This window comes from Cydia strobilella, chromosome 2 (genome assembly GCF_947568885.1).
Source record: "Cydia strobilella chromosome 2, ilCydStro3.1, whole genome shotgun sequence".
NCBI classification, from domain to species: Eukaryota; Metazoa; Arthropoda; class Insecta; order Lepidoptera; family Tortricidae; genus Cydia; species Cydia strobilella.
The window spans coordinates 16,637,125-16,654,317 of record NC_086042.1 but is presented as its reverse complement, the minus strand read 5'-3'; the positions used below and the strand labels follow the sequence as shown (position 1 = coordinate 16,654,317).

The window sequence follows — 17,193 nt, the reverse complement described above, 5'->3', positions numbered from 1 at the left end:
GTGGACCCTTTACTCAGTCGAGCAAAAGGGACATTACATAACAAGCAAAAGGGACTAAAGCCTACGCAGCTGCTTGCATTTGTACGTTTTTTTACTAACATAATGGCGTTATTCATAAACGCGTTACTGGTAGCGGAAGCCGCTCGACCCCGATTTCAAAGGAATACCGCAAATCGATGTACGGGTTAGCCGTTTGGCACATACATACTAGAGGCCAAAACAAAATTTTTGACCCGCAGTTCCTAAAACATTATTTTTTAGTATGGAAAAAAAAAATTTTTTTTCCAAAACCTATCGAGTGTGGTATCATACGAAAGGGCTTTTTGAGGCGATTCTAAAAATATATCACATCATTACATTTCGGGCATTTTTTTTAAATTAAAACAAAAAGAATTTTCGAAACATACCAAGTTTGGGCTCCTCCAGACACGATATGGCTGACTTTTTCTTGGACAATATACCACAAATGATACGTGATATCCTCATGTCTAACCCCAAGAAAGCAATTTTGAAAAAAATATCATTAGCATTTTTGTTTTTAATTTTCAATTTTACAAAGTGACACAGTTCTACTTCAATAACTATTTCACGAGACTTATGAAACTATACTGCAGATACGGTACATATTAATCATAAAATGATACGTAATATCCATATATCCAACGGGAAATACCTCTTTAACCCTTTAACTGCGGCTTTTCATCAGTTGGTATAATTTGTTTAGTTATTGACACAAAATATCAAGGTTGTATCCTCCAGCTACGATATACCTTACTGATTTTTTTTGGACAATATACCACAAATGATACGTAATATCTTGATATCGAACCCCAAGAAAGCAATTTTGAAAATAATATCATTAACAATTTTTTTTTTCAATTTTACAAAGTGACACAGTTCTACTTCAAAACCTATTTCACTAGACTAGGATACAATCTTGATATTTTGTGTCAAAAACTAAACAAACTATACCAACTGATGAAAGGCGCAGTTAAAGGGTTAAAGTGGTATCTCCCGTTCGATATATGGATATTACGTATCATTTTATGATTAATATGTACCGTATCTGCAGTATAGTTCCATAAGTCTCGTGAAATAGGTATTGAAGTAGAACTGTGTCACTTTGTAAAATTGAAAAATTAAAAGAAAAATTGTTAATGATATTATTTTCAAAATTGCTTTCTTGGAGTTAGACATGAGGATATCACGTATCATTTGTGGTATATTGTACAAAAAAAAAATCAGCCATATCGTGTCTGGAGGAGCCAAAACTTGGTATGTTTCGAAAATTCTTTTTGTTTTAATTTAAAAAAATGCCCGAAATGTAATGATGTGATATATTTTTAGAATTGCCTCAAAAAGTCCTTTCGTATGATACCACATACCATAGGTTTCGGAATTTTTTTTTTCCATACAAAAAAAATTATGTTTACCACTCCCCCCGCAGCGAAATTTTTTTAGGAACTGCGGGTCAAAAATTTTGTTTTGGCCTCTAGTATGTGTGTGCCAAACGGCTAACCTGTACATCGATTTGCGGTATTTTTATACGAACGGGTTAGACTATGGCCTGAATTAGCTCTGCTATGAATCGTTTGACTTTATCTGTCATTTTGACTTATGTATTTATTATTAAGAAAGAGATAAAACATAATTTAACTAAATCAAGCCCGTAATGATTTGAATAAGGGGGTATGACTCTTCCCGACTTTTTGCGAGATAACTCAATAAACGGGTTAACCGATCATATTCGGTATAGTTTTCATTGATTTTTTTTGTAAATAATTACTTTCACGATTTTTTCATATTTTTTGGACCTATGGTTTAAAAGTTAGAGATCGGATCGGACATTTTTTTTTCTTTCGGATCAATTATTTCCGAAAATATTCACTTTATCAATAAAAACTTTTTAACAAAAAAATTACCCCGCCGAAAAAACTAAAAAGCAAAAAACAATAACCTTTGTTATTTAACCTTAATAACTAAGTTCTAAAACTAATGTAAGTATACCTAAGTAATTTTGAGCCGGCAAATTTTATTCAAATTTCAGAATTAATTATACAAACATACTACACGCGATTACTTACATAAAGAATATTGACCAGGTTCGATTCCCGGTTATGTATGAGAGTTTAAAAAAAGTTTGAATGTCATTATTATTAAATCTAAAATCGACGCCATGGTTCCTCAGAACAAATTTCGCTATCTCTCATAGTTTCTGACTTCTCCATCTGACCCATTTGGATTGATCACCCTGTATATACCTCTCCTAACCCCAAAAAAGGAGGGTCAGCAAAGCGCATATAATATCCCTAGTGGCAGGCGACCATTCACTATGGTGACCATGGTGACCGTTCACTATATATATTTGATACCTAAGTAGTTTTTCTCAAACATGCTATGTAATATTGATATTACGTTCTTTATATTAGGCTGGGAAGTATCACGTTTCAGGCGCGGCTAGACGAGAGGTCTGTAATGAAATTTCATACAAAGTTGCAGGCCTAGGCCGGGAAGTGGCTTTTTTTAATGTCTATTCCACATATAATTGTGGCACAGCCTCATAGCATTCAGCCATTTTTTTTAACCTGACGGGCTCTATGGCACTATGGCCATTCGAGCGGTAGAACTGTGTGGGGGGATGGTAGCCTGGGGAAAATCCAGGACCCTTCCGCATCACACGAGACGGTTTTTGGACGAACTGCGTATTGGACGTACAGCTAACAAATAATTTGATTGATATATATAGGTTAAGCAAACCTTGTTAGTAAATAAGAACAAAAAAAACTATACTCATCCTTTTCTTTTGGGTGTTAGTACTAGTGTAAGACAAAGATAGTATGATTCTCTCTGTCTATGTTTGAAATAAGACAGTCCTTTGACAAACTATATACCTATATTAAACGTTTGAGAAAAGCACTATACATACATCGGCGTGAAAACGGGTTGTCGGCCTCATAACTATCCGGCCTCACTACGTTCGGCCGTATATTCTATTCGGCCGGCAACCCCTTCCTTCCCGGCCTCTGTAGTAATGTACTATTTATATGTATTTAAAAAAGTTTACTAATTTAGTGGACGGGAAATGTACAAAAATCCGATACAATATTGTTTTATAACCTCTAATAAAAACATGTATCAACTAAAGCGGTTATTACATATATGTATCTATACGTTAGCCGGGTCGGCCGCCGTGGCCGGGTGGATGGGCCGGTGTCATGGATTTCCGATGTCCGGGCTGTTTTCCGTTTCACGAAATATCAGAACATCGTTAACAATAATCGGTCGATTGTGGAAGTAGACTTATTTTTATTTTAAGTATATTGGTAACAGAAAACTGCTGTTAGGATGCTAACTAGGGTGGTATATAGCAACCCTTGACGGTTGACCTTTCGCAAGTGCCCGGCGCCCGTATAGGTAGATGTATATAATAAGCGCATAAGAAAAATCAATGCATACTACCAATTAAGGTTACTACTTTAAATTAGCCAAATCAAACTTTATGAAACTTTAGAATAATGTAAAGAATATAAAATTTAACTTTCAGAGAACCCTAAAAACTCTGCACAACAAACAGCAAGTTAGTCATGCAGAAACGAGACCGAAATATGCATGATTTTATTAAAATTGTCGGTATGTTGAATTCTGAATGAAAGCCGATGAATACTGAATAAAATTTTAGATGCTTGGATAGGTTCGTGTTCGATATTTTTAATAAATATCGATCAATGCAATAGGGAATATTACGCGAAACTCTGTGCCTACCGCGAAACACGAAAATCGAAAGTTTGGTATCTGCCTCTATCACTCTTACATATATTATTCGATTGATAGAGAAGATAAAGATGATATGAAACTAACGCAAGTGAATGATGAGATGACGGGTGACAGAGAGGTATGGAAGAAAAAGACATGCTGCGCCGACCCCAAGTGAATGGGACAAGGGCAAGCGAATGAGGAGAGAAGCAGATAACGAAATTTCGATTTTCGCGTTTCGCGGTAGGCCACCTGTAAACAAACCGCCTTGATGCATCAACATCATGTGACCTTGAAAGTCCTTGTCAAAAACCGGTCAAGTGCGAGTTCGTTTAACTCGCGCCCCAAAGGGTTCCGTACAAACTTAAAATTTTCTCATGTAACTATAATGACGAAAAACTTGACCAGAAGCACAATAAAATTGTAATGGCTAAGCATAATTGTTTACAGCGCCATCTATGAGCAAATTGGATAACTAATTTGCGCGACCTGTATGTATGTTGGTTTTTCAGGGATAATTCTTTACCATGTGAACCGATTTTAACAATTTTTTATTTATTTGAAAGGTGTTTATAGTGTAATCTCATAGAAATTTCAATTATATATACATATATATATATATTATAAACGTAAAAGTCCTGACTGACTGACTGACTCACTCACTTAAATCAACGCCCAGCCCAAACCGTTGGACCTAGAGAGCTGAATTTTTCACAATAGGTAGCTTTTATGACGTTAGTATCCACTAAGAAGGGGTTTTTCAAAATTCATCCCCTAAGGTGGTGAAAAAGGGGTTGAAATTTTGTATGGAGATCATAAATTTTTGAGTGCGGGACTTGAAACTTCGTAAAAAGGAATTTTCAAAATCGGTCCCGAAATGACGGAGTTATGGAGTAACAAACATTAAAAAAAAACAAAAAAAAACAACCGAATCGATAACCTCCTCCTTTTGAAATCTTGAAGTCGGTTAAAAATAGCGGTTCTATTTAAAACTTGTTTGGAAATATCGTTTCATACTTACTGATTCGACGTATTTATGATTACCTACGTCAAAACTTTCATTAAAAATCCTGTCAAGCCAACGTAATTAATTAATCAAGGAAACATTAAAGTATTCACGAAGACTGTCGCTGTGTCGCTGTTAAAATAGGTGTCGGCTGTCGGCGGACGTCGAGGGTGAGTTCGAGCAAGTCGGTGCGAGCCCGCGCAACTTGCCGGTCTATTAAAACTTTCCCTGCTACGTTGTGGATAGTTGCTAAACAAACTTTAAAGTTCATTGTGTCTGTATTTATAGTATAAATTCTGCTTCGGACTTGGAAAGTATTTTTAAGGGATTTGTCAAGGACGTCAACAATAACATAAACTTGGTGTAAACTTTGTGACAAAATTATTAATTATACCTCTAGGAGAACGTGAGGCATTAAGGAACAACTAAACAGCCTGGGTTTTCTTATCAAACTTGTGAAGTTATTGTTCGAATATTAACTCAGATTGAGTTACCCATGCGTCGAAAAAAAAAACCAACAACCACAATCCAACCCGTAGTTTTAAAATGAGAACGGAACTCCGTTTGTATGGGAAGGTGAAATTCGGCCGAGCTTGCCGAGGACTCTTAACCAATAACTGGTATTTATTGCAGTAAGGCAATAAGTATAGGTAAGTTTCACATTTGGTTTTTTGATCTAATGATTTGTTTTTTGATAAATTAACCTATAAATGAAGAGGTCACTGATGATAATGGACTATGACAAGTTAATTTGGGGTTATTTGGAAAGTACCTACCTACATAATTGTGGCCAGCGCATATCTATCTATCTTTACTAACATGTAAGCTGTTTATTGGAGTTTATTTCACCTCTTTACACTTTTGTTCACGAATGTATAAAATGAATTCTGTACTAAACTAAAACGCGTCCAGGAGCTAATTTGAACGGCCATGTTTGATGTAAATAAACATACGTGTAATACTAGTCAATCGGTATCTCTTTGTCACCGGTGCTATTTTCTGTTTACTCTTTGCTATATAGGTAATAATGTACGTATAATTACTGAGAACAAAAACAAAGCGAGCTCGCAGTTTACAGTGTATAACTGATACTTTAATGTTATTAACCGTGTTAACGGAGATACATAATATAATGTTCCGTTGTTTTGTAATAAAAACTTGTGTAAGCTTATTTAGCTACTTAATTACGATGTGAATATAAGATTTGTACCAACAATTTTTTCCATCTACGAGCAACGCCATAAGAAAGGATTATAATTTTAGCAGTTATGTACCGATGCATAAACGCATATTGCATAGTATTCTAAATGTGTCCGTAAGGGCAAAGTCTAAATCTCGCGCCGCTGCTCGAAAAATAACAATCGGCATGTAAATATGACGCAAATCAGTCCCATTTCTATCAAAAATCAAGGTCCTCTCAGGGATCAGCCAGTCCAGAAATGATTATTAAAAATCATTTTTATCAATTATTTCTGTAATGAGCTTGCGTTTTGGAAATCCCAGTCCACTCACGGGTGACATATTTTCTGATATCTTAGTGTGTAGGTATTAGAATTGTAAACAAGTGTATTTTTTACCATCGCCGTTATCTCCTAAAAACCTTTTACGAGTCTGATCTGCAGATAGGAATCCGATCATTGTAGGTATTAGATATCCAATTCTTGTTTTTTTATTATTATAACATTTCGGTATCCATATTTAATCATTCAATCGGACCTCGGTTATCATGCTAAAATATTTTATCCCAGTGTAATTACAGCCGTACTGTGCCATAACTTTTTAATTTTTCATCGCAGGCCCCGGGCGCCAGTTTGGGTTCTGCACCAATCTGCTTGATTACTTTCCGCTACTTTTGTTTAAAGATTGGAAACTTTATGTGTATACACGGAAGAACTGAGCGAATTTCAAATTTGTTAGCGATAAGTCTGGTCGGGTTGGAAGTTTTTACAAAGTCGCTCTGTATTTCGTGGTATTGATTAAATACCTATAACTTGGTAGTATTTAATTTACCCAATTAACTGACAAAGTTTGGTTTTGGACTTGGAATATTTTACCTGTTTTCCTTTTTCAGCAAAATTATGGAACCATCCTTTATTAAAAGTCTAGGGCATTTAGCTAAATCCCGGCTGCTTCAGAATATTCTAAACTATCGAAAGGGTTTTAAGGGTTTTATGTCCATTGATTTGTTAAAAACTGCAGATATTTTTTTATATAGGCTAGGTAACTAATATAGGTGTTTACCTGTGGCGGTAGCATGGTCGCGTTTTTATCGCCTCTCACGTTCACGTTCTAACAAGTATGATATGAGTACGAAAGTAACGCATAACATGACAAGCGATAAAAACGAGACTATGTTTGCGCCGCTAGTATGTACAAAAATCAAAAGTATATATATTTGGGGGGTTTGGGTATTTGGGAATACTTCAGTGACTTTTCCCGTTAATTTACTTCACCGTGACACGTAGACACGAACTGAGCGATTCAATACATTTCCATAGTCGCGTTCGAAAGTTGTCACAACATTTCTGCGAGCATAAAAACAATATTCCCACATTCGGCGTCGCATTTCCACAGGGATATTGGATGCAATCCAAACGCGTGTACATCCTGCCGGGAAATTAAGATTAAAATCTCGGAACGCGTTGCCGCTCGTTAGGTGCTGGTGAAAGCATAAGCTGCGGGCGGTTTCATTACGTTTTCGTTAAGCTCATTCAGTTCAGTAGCTACATTAATACCTATGTGATATTGATTGACTATATTCCAAATATGTACATGTTTGGAATATGGTGTTTCTCTCCTCAAGGGAAAACAAAAAATTGTTATAAGATTTTTTTCTGGCTCAAAATATTTCCTTCTCCTTCCCTGTTCCCTTGATACAAAAGCAAACTGATTACCTACCAATTAAAAGTTTCGTTATGAAGAAATCGCTGCCGCCAAAGACTTGTGTCCCCATCGTTAACGACTAGCGTCCGCCAGTATTTTGCAGAATTCCAGATCCCTGCTCTGTGTTACACTAATGTTTTTATCTACAATCCCTCTTGGTACTATTTTTCAGTGTAGACATTTCTAATTAAGTTAAATTGGGATTATAACAGCTTTGATGATATGAAGCTGCAAACGTGGACCAAAATGTTGACGGATTGGTGGCCGCTTTCGGATGAAAGAAGCACCTGGCGTCCGTTGGCTCGTTGGCGGCGTCAAAGATGTTTTCAGAAATTAGGAGCGGTACTGTCATTGTAAATTTTGTAGCCACAGTAAATTCACTGCCATCTATCGACATACGATTAAAACTAAAAATAAACATATCAAAAAATGTATTTATATATGGATAAATGATTTTTTTAATTTGCAATATTTGCATTAATTATTTTTATATTATTTTGACCCATGTTCTTTCACTGATATGCGTTAAAATTGTTAAATAACAAACGAAACCGTCAACGCCATCTATACGAGAGTAGGTCAAAGGTAGTGGCGCCATCTGATCGAGAATCAAATTTTCTTGATTTTCAAGGCACGTTTTTTCCTTAGACTGTTATGTATCCATCTATTACGGAGTTATATATATATATATTTGATGATACCAAGCTGCAAACGTGTTAGACGAGGTAGAACCCGGTACAACGCGGCGTCAAAGATGTTTTTAGAAATTGTGGTTTTATCTCCCATAGAAAACAATTTTTAATTTACTTTTTGTTTTTAAATAATAGTCATACGAGTATTAAATATTATGTTTATTAGCACCTATAAATTATACGTGTTCGGGGCCCTGGTGGCTAGCTTATTTGGTAGAGTAAGTCGCGAATTCGAAATGCACGTCGGGAAGTTTTGTTTGTTGATGCTAATACTCGCAAATATTTTGTATTGATTTTCTTGATCCGTTGTTACTAACAGATCCGGTGCAAGCATGATTTTCGGTTCCTACAAATCTTTGATGTTAAGTCATTTGTTGATGGTCTTACACAACAAAGTAATTTTTCATATTATTATTGGTTGTCTTCGTTGATCTTGTGCAAGTAGAGAACCTTTAAGAGTATAAACCTGACATTTTACTTTGTGAATGAATATTATTTCTTAACCATAATAAAAGGATAATCCTATAAGTATTAAATGAAAGACAATGTTAATAAAGTAAAAGTTACATTTACGTACTGTTAATGTCGCTATGAATTCTGTTCATTCATTCAAAGTAGTCATTTCAAATACGTTTTATTTGCAATAGTTCATTCAGAGGGTCTTGAATTTGTTCAGTATAGTTAAACGTTTTCATTGAAATAAAACATTCGACTCTTATGCTATTTGAAAGCACTATATTAATCGAATACCATCAATGGACACAACTTCGGGAAAGGCATTTGTTGTAATCCACCTTTATTAACCCATTCGTCAAATTAATCAAATGAATCTCTAGTAAAATCGAATGATCAGATTGATAGCGAATCGTTCTTCTTACGATTTCGTTAGTCGTATATCTTATATTAAGTATCCCGCTTTCAACCGCAAAAAATAGCGAATTTTTATGTGTTAGGTAGAGAATTACCTATATACTTCTGGTGTCGACCGAAGACGATTACATATATTTACTTGCAGCAGTACGAGAGTATGTGCCGTCTCTGTCATACTTTTAGAGTAAGCCTAGAAAACGAAAAGAAACCTATCCCCTCTCTCACTCCCGCGCGATCGGCTCCCAGTCACGTGGTACCTTCATTACGTGATTTTTAACCGACTTCAAGATTTCAAAGGAGGAGGTTCTCATTTTTTTTTAATGTTTGTTACCTATAACTCCGTCATTTCTGGACCGATTTTGAAAATTCTTTTTTTGATTGTAAGTATATATATATATACAGATTGGTCCCGTTTTTGTCAAAAAGCAGTTCTGATGATGGGATCCATGAGGAATCGAGAGAACTCCTCAATTGTCAAAGGCATACATATAGTGATTTTTGTATTTTTATCAACAAATCCATAATTTCCATTTTAAAAAGTGACATTTGATAAAGTGGAATTGCTGATGATGATCAGAATGGAACTCTTTAATGACGCATAGTTTACGTTTGGCGATTTGTCCTCTTCTTTATGTCTGTTAAGCAACTTAAGTTTTTAAGACATATTTTTGTCAAGCTCGAGTTCTGATGATGAGACCCACGAGGAACCGAGGGAACTCCTCAAATGTGAAAGGCATAAATATAGTGATTTTTGTATTTTCATCAACGAATCCAGCATTTACTTTAAAAAAAGTGACATTTGATGAAGTGGAACTGCTGATGATGATCAGAAGGGAACTCTTCAATGACACATAGTTCACGTTTGGCAATTTGTTCTATTCCTTATGGACCCAGACCCAAACTTGGACCCGGACTCGGACCCGGACCCAGGTCTGGACATGGACCCCAACTCGGACCCGGACCCGGACCGAACTCTGACCCAAACTTGGACCCGGACAGCCGGACACGGACCCGGACTCGTATCCGGACCCAGACCCGGACCCGGAAATGCTACTAGAAAAGTTAATACTGATAGGACTATATACATTTATAGGATGAGATGGTTATGTATCGGAGTCAACAATGATACAGATTATTGGTGGGGGCGCGTTTACCCCATTGCCCTTCATAGGTAACTGAATCCTTATTGGGTCTTACTTAGGTAAGCTCAGTAATGAGAACAACTTAGATTATAAGTGATCTTTTTAGTATGATTCAACCTGGATATAATTTATTTATTTATTTATTTATTTAAACTTTATTGCACATAAAATTACAATGCGTACAAATGGCGGACTTAATGCCATAAGGCATTCTCTACTATATATTCCTGTACTGTGAATGCTTGGCTTTTAACTACTTTATTGGGTAAAGGTAAAGGTAAGGAAAGGTAACCCTAATCCACCTGGCCTTTAAGTAACAGTTGTATTTTACCCTTTGAGTGATGTGCCTATGTGCATATAATATGTTTAATGAAATGGCTGATCTCATGATATTAGGGGCAACGCTTTTATCATTGTCTTGTATATGGTCGTTATTGGGCACTCATGTCAATTACTTACTAGATATGTCTCGGTTTCTGTACTCGATAGTATAAACCATTACGTGAAATATTCCATTTAAGCGACGGGCTTAGAAGGTATTGCAGACGGTGCAAGTCCTAGTGACATACCTATGGAAATATTCTCGTAGAGACTTGCGGCTCGACATATAAGGAGTGGTCTATAGTGCGGCGTATGCATGATAGTTTTATGAGATTCAAAAGGTTGCCTTATTGTCACGTTACTCCCTCCTCCACGTATATTGGAGGAGTGAGTAACGGAGCTGGGAGTGAGGAGGTAGAAAGGAAAGGATAGATATAACAGGGGTAGGTTCTTTATTTATCGGCTGTTGTCTAAATATGACACGCTAACAGATGGTTTTATTACAAAAATAATAAATACGATTATAGTCGCGCTAGTAGCACGCGCAAGGCAGGAGCACGCACACGGATAGGCGCGCTGATAGCACGCGCAAGGTGAGGCGCGCTGGTAGCACGCGCACAGTAAGGCGCGCAGATAGCACGCGCAAAGGTAAGGCGCGCAGATAACACGCGCAAGGGTAAGGCGCGCAGATAGCACGCGCAAGGTGAGGCGCGCTGGTAGCACGCGCACAGTAAGGCGCGCAGATAGCACGCGCAAAGGCGCGCAGATAGCACGCGCAAAGGTAAGGCGCGCAGATAGCACGCGCAAAGGTAAGGCGCGCAGATAGCACGCGCAAGGTAAGGCTCGCTGGGTAAGGCGCGCTTATAGCGCGCGCACGGTAAGGCGCGCTGGGTAAGGCGCGCTAATAGCACGCTCTTCGAAGAGGCGAGGCGCGGTGACAGCACGCGCCTGTTGAGGCGAGGCGCGCCGATAGCGGGCGAGGCGCGGTGACAGCACGCGCCTGTTGAGGCGAGGCGCGCCGATAGCGGGCGAGGCGCGGTGACAGCACGCGCCTGTTGAGGCGAGGCGCGCCGATAGCGCGCGCCTAGGAGACGAGGCGCTCCGTTAGAGCAACCGCAAAGCACCGCCGGACTTGGGCGCGTGCAGAGAGAGCGCCAGACTTCGCCAGGAACACAGGTACTTTTTAAGGAGCGCGAGCGAGGGTTTCTTGATGGTGCGGGGCCTGGCTTGGCCCCGCACGGACCCTTATAACTGACGTTCCTTTGTTGGAAATTAGAAGCAAACTGAATTCAGATGTCCGCTGGGCCGCTTATATAGCTAGCGATAACATTTTCTAGAATTAATCTTTACCTTATAATTATATTTGAAAATATTTGAAAATATTTGTTCACCAGTAACAATTTTTAGATAAAATTTAGAACAAACTACTTGAAAACTATACGACCTAAACTTCATGCTAAAGAATTTAGAGTAAATTAATAGTTTGACGGATTATGTCAAAACAAGCAAAACAAATATGTCAAGGAAAATTTATAGTGAATTTTAGGTCGATTAGCTTCGAAATTATAATAAAAACATGAAATGATTAGAAAAACAACAAGGTAAGTAACCGGACGGGTTAGGGCCGTATTAGGGTAGAAGGAGTTCAGGGAGAATTTAGAAGTGGTAGCCAGAAAGTACACATTTTAAATCAAAAGTTTCAGGGAGTAATTTGGAAGACGAGAATCAGACAGGAAGAGAAGGCAAAAGCGTTAAGGAATTATAGCCGATTGGAGAATCCGGAGGATCAGCCCGTGGGAGTAAGGACTGGGAGTAAGGACCCAGGTATGAGATGCTACATTACCCCAAAAACCACGGAAAAAAAAACTTTGTCGTAATCTTAAACGGAAAAGTTTTTTTTTTGTGAAGAGTTGTTTAGGGGAAAGTAAAGTAAGTAAGTAGGTAGGTAAGTAAGTAAGTAGGTAGGTAAGTCAGTCAGTCAGAAAAAAGAAAGAGCAAGCTCGTTAATGGGGATGAATAAATGGAATGAGAGGATGAGTGATATAATGGAGAAGAAGATGAATAGATCGAGGAACTTCCCTGCACTCATACATCACACTGTCAAAATCTTGACGAAATAGTGTTCCTTCCTAGAGATATTTATGCCAATAACCTGGCGCTCTTATCCCCAATTTTCGATAAAGTTCAAGTCGCCCTATTTAAGGCACACTCTAAAAACAGCACTAGATACGACCTTAGAAAATCCTTTAAGGAATTTGAGGTTGGCGATATAATTTGGAGGAAAAATTACGTCCTCAGCAATGCCGGCAACTATTTTAGTGCCAAACTGGCCCCTAAATATATCAAATGCAGAGTTATCCAAAAACTCTCACCTCTTGTCTATATACTTGAAGATCCTAATGGGTCCAGAAATAAATGGCACATTAAGGACTTCAAAACTTAATTTTTATTAATACCTATTTAAATTAATATTCATCACTTCATCTTAGGTTTTTTTTTTTTTTATCTTATATTTCCAGGCATCTAATATGCTTCAGCTTGCGACTAGACTTCAATGTCTCGCATGGCATCTTCTTCCGGAGCGGTTCTCCAATCTAAAATATAAAAAATATATATATATATGTTAAGCTACTTGGTCATTCTATTTATGCCCAATACTCGTGGTAGGTCTACCCCTACCACAACTTAAGTAGATACTAACTCTACTTTTCTTACTCTCGTCGGCTCTAAACCGACTAGATTGTATATAGTTTTCATCATTTTTTCCAGTGGAGCGGCCGACTACTCCCGAAAAACAAGCCATAGGTCATTGAGAGTTTTTCCTTAGGAGTGTGAGTCATCGAACGTGAACCACAACCCCTTACTCATGTCAGAGATGGATAATCGCGTGATTTTTGAAAGAGAGGTATGAACGGACAGGAAATTCCCTATTTCATTTTGTTTAACTTTATTCTAGCACTTCATCTCATACCCTGCACTAATTCTTCTTTAATAATTAATTCTATGTTTTCTTTAGCACTTCACCTCACTTTGCACTACTTTTACGTATATTAGACAATAATAATAAAAAATTAAAAAAAAACTTTCCCGTTGAAGTTAACGTAAAAGTTTTTTTTTCCGTGGTTTTTGGGGTAATGTAGTGTTTTACCTTGCATCCTTGGATTACTTCTCTGTAACTCCTCCCTTCTTTGGTTTCTAGCGTAAGAATCCAATTGATCGAACCTTTTAAATTGCATTCCCTGGCTCCAATTAAATTACTATTTTCTTGATCTGCGCCTGAAAATCACAGGATAACGTTACGGAGATGCTCAAAGCTCTCGCGAACTTTCCTGTCGCGTGCGAAGTCTGAAACCTCTGCCTCGCTTGCTGTTTCATAATTCCTGAAACTTACCTTGCTGTTTTTCTAATCACTTCATGTTTTTATAATAATTTCGAAGCTAATCGACCTAAAATTCACTATAAATTTTCCTTGACATATTTGTTTCTTTGTTTCGACATAATCCGTCAAACTATTAATTTACTCTAAATTCTTTAGCATGAAGTTTAGGTCGTATAGTTTTCGAGTAGTTTGTTCTGAATTTTATCTAAAAATTGTTACTGGTGAACAAATATTTTCAAATATTTTCAAATATAATTATAAGGTAAAGATTAATTCTAGAAAATGTTATCGCTAGCTATATAAGCGGCCCAGCGGACATCTGAGTTTAGTTTGCTTCTAGTTCCCAACAAAGGAACGTCAGTTATAAGGGTCCGTGCGGGGCCAAGCCAGGCCCCGCACCATCAAGAAACCCTCGCTCGCGCTCCTTAAAAAGTACCTGTGTTCCTGGCGAAGTCTGGCGCTCTCTCTGCACGCGCCCAAGTCCGGTGGTGCTTTGCGGTTGCTCTAACGGAGCGCCTCGTCTCCTAGGCGCGCGCTATCGGCGCGCCTCGCCTCAACAGGCGCGTGCTGTCACCGCGCCTCGCCCGCTATCGGCGCGCCTCGCCTTAACAGGCGCGTGCTGTCACCGCGCCTCGCCTCTTCGAAGAGCGTGCTATCAGCGCGCCTTACCCAGCGCGCCTTACCGTGCGCGCGCTATCAGCGCGCCTTGCCCAGCGAGCCTTACCTTGCGCGTGCTATCTGCGCGCCTTACCTTTGCGCGTGCTATCTGCGCGCCTTTGCGCGTGCTATCTGCGCGCCTTACTGTGCGCGTGCTACCAGCGCGCCTCACCTTGCGCGTTCTATCTGCGCGCCTTACCTTTGCGCGTGCTATCTGCGCGCCTTACTGTGCGCGTTCTATCTGCGCGCCTTACCTTTGCGCGCCTTACCTTTGCGCGTGCTATCTGCGCGCCTTACTGTGCGCGTGCTACCAGCGCGCCTCACCTTGCGCGTGCTATCAACGCGCCTATCCGTGTGCGTGCTCCTGCCTTGCGCGTGCTACTAGCGCGCCTATAATCGTATTTATTCTTTTTGTAATAAAACCATCTCTTAGCGTGTCATATTTAGACAAAAGCCGATAAATAAAGAACCTACCCCTGTTATATCTATCCTTTCCTTTCTACCTCCTCACTCCCAGCTCCGTTACTCACTCCTCCAATATACGTGGAGGAGGGAGTAACGTGACATTATAATTGATTGCATCAGCTATTTTATTCTACAACATACTTAACTAAAATAATAAAACCCTTCGAAGCCAGACTTCACCCACCGATCCTGACGTATTCATAAATACGTCAGGCACACGATAAACTAACGTATCGTTATATATTAAATCTGAACGTATTAGTAAATCTTATATATCATTAATAGATCGTGTCACAACCTATTTTCATATCTAAACATTTTGACTGAAACACATTTAATTATTTTAAATTGTCTGCATAAATTTCAGGCACCTTCTTATTTTAATTTAGAAGTATCCCACAATAGCATTTTTATAGGAAGAAGGTAGGGTTTATAATAGTCGTATTAGTAATAATATTTAATAACTTTGATAGGATTTAACCAATTCTTATTGATTCAAATTATTTTAAATAGCGTTTTATTCTATGGACATGTTTTAATTTTACTTTACTTTGGTTTATAATAGTCGTTTTGGCAATAATATTTAATAACTGTGATAGAATTTAACCAATTCTTATTGATTTAAATTATTTAAAATAGCGTTTTATTCTATGGAGATGTGTTAATTTTACTTTACTTTAGGAGCGTTAGCTGTTATTTCCCATTTCATGAAGCTTATTTATTAGGCAATATTTATGATTTATTGTGCTTGTTAGAACATATTTCAGATGTTATCTTATCGTGTAACTTGTCTCACACCTCGGAGAGCTATGAATATTACTTGTCATGATGTTAGTCCTTACCTACCACTAGACGATCTTGCCATATTTTTCTTATGTATTAATAGGTTTTAATTCTTACTATGACATATTTTATTATGTTTGTGTACAGGTTAAACATGTGCAGTCAGGTTTTTGTTCCGCCTTGTTTTCCTGACTTAGGTTTGGCCCTAGCAATCAAGGCGGTGTATCCAATGTAGTCCTTACCAGACTTAATTGGATATAGTTTGTAAAATTTTGAATTAATGTATCTTACAAACTTAATCAATTTAAATGCAATAAATCAACTTCGTTAGTATTCACAATCTTGTTTATTTTATACTCCACCCCTATAGTATAGATCCTAATTTACTAAATTTCAGTATTACTTTCCAAAGGTTCAATAATAGAGTAGGTAGAGGAAAGTTTCATTATTTAAGATTATAAAGCTTCAGTAATAGAGCTTCTTGACCTGGCTAAGACTTTACAACGGAATGGGACATTTGTCAACCAGCCTTCGTACAAATAATTAACCTATTAGGCAAACCAGAGTTTGATCTATTTGCTAGTGCCCAGAATAATAAATGCACTAGATATGCTTCTTGGAAACTAGACCCTTTTTCGGAGGTAGTTAACTCGTTTACATTTAATTGGCATGGCATAAACTTTTATGCGTTCCCTCCATTTAGTCTGATTACTAGTCCTTGAAAAAATTATTACAAACCAAGCAGAAGGAATATTAATTGTACCTGACTGGCCTTCACAGCCATGGTACCCTTTGTGGTCGAGGCTCATTATATCCAAGAAATATTTTCTCGGTCCTGACAAAACATTGTTGTACTCCCCTTTCAGAACCAGCCATCCACTTCACGCGGATCTTGTCCTGGTGGCAGCCAAGTTATCAGGGACTCACTGATAACGCGGGGCGTACAATTGGATTCTTTAGATATAGCTTCATGGCTTCATTTTCACCACAAACTTTAAAACAATACAGTAACACAATTACATCTTGGGCTTCCTATTGTACAAATAATAACTTAAACATATTGATTGTCGATAGCAGTAATGTAATTTCTTTTCATACACCAAAATTTAATGAAGGGGCTAGTTATATTCCTTGAATACACACAGATCAGCCTTATCAATTATTTTGGGTACGGAAGTGACACTAAATGTCTGTATTAAACGATTTATGAAGGGTGTATATAGGCTTAATCCACCTCGGCTC

The 17,193-nt window shown here is 37.9% G+C and overlaps 1 protein-coding gene across 1 annotated transcript in view; it reads right to left on the bottom strand.

Annotated features, from left to right (window-relative positions):
• LOC134749621 (cell adhesion molecule Dscam2-like) overlaps positions 1–17,193 on the bottom strand; it is a 167,045-nt gene that overhangs the window by 70,071 nt on the left and 79,781 nt on the right. The window lies entirely within an intron of this gene.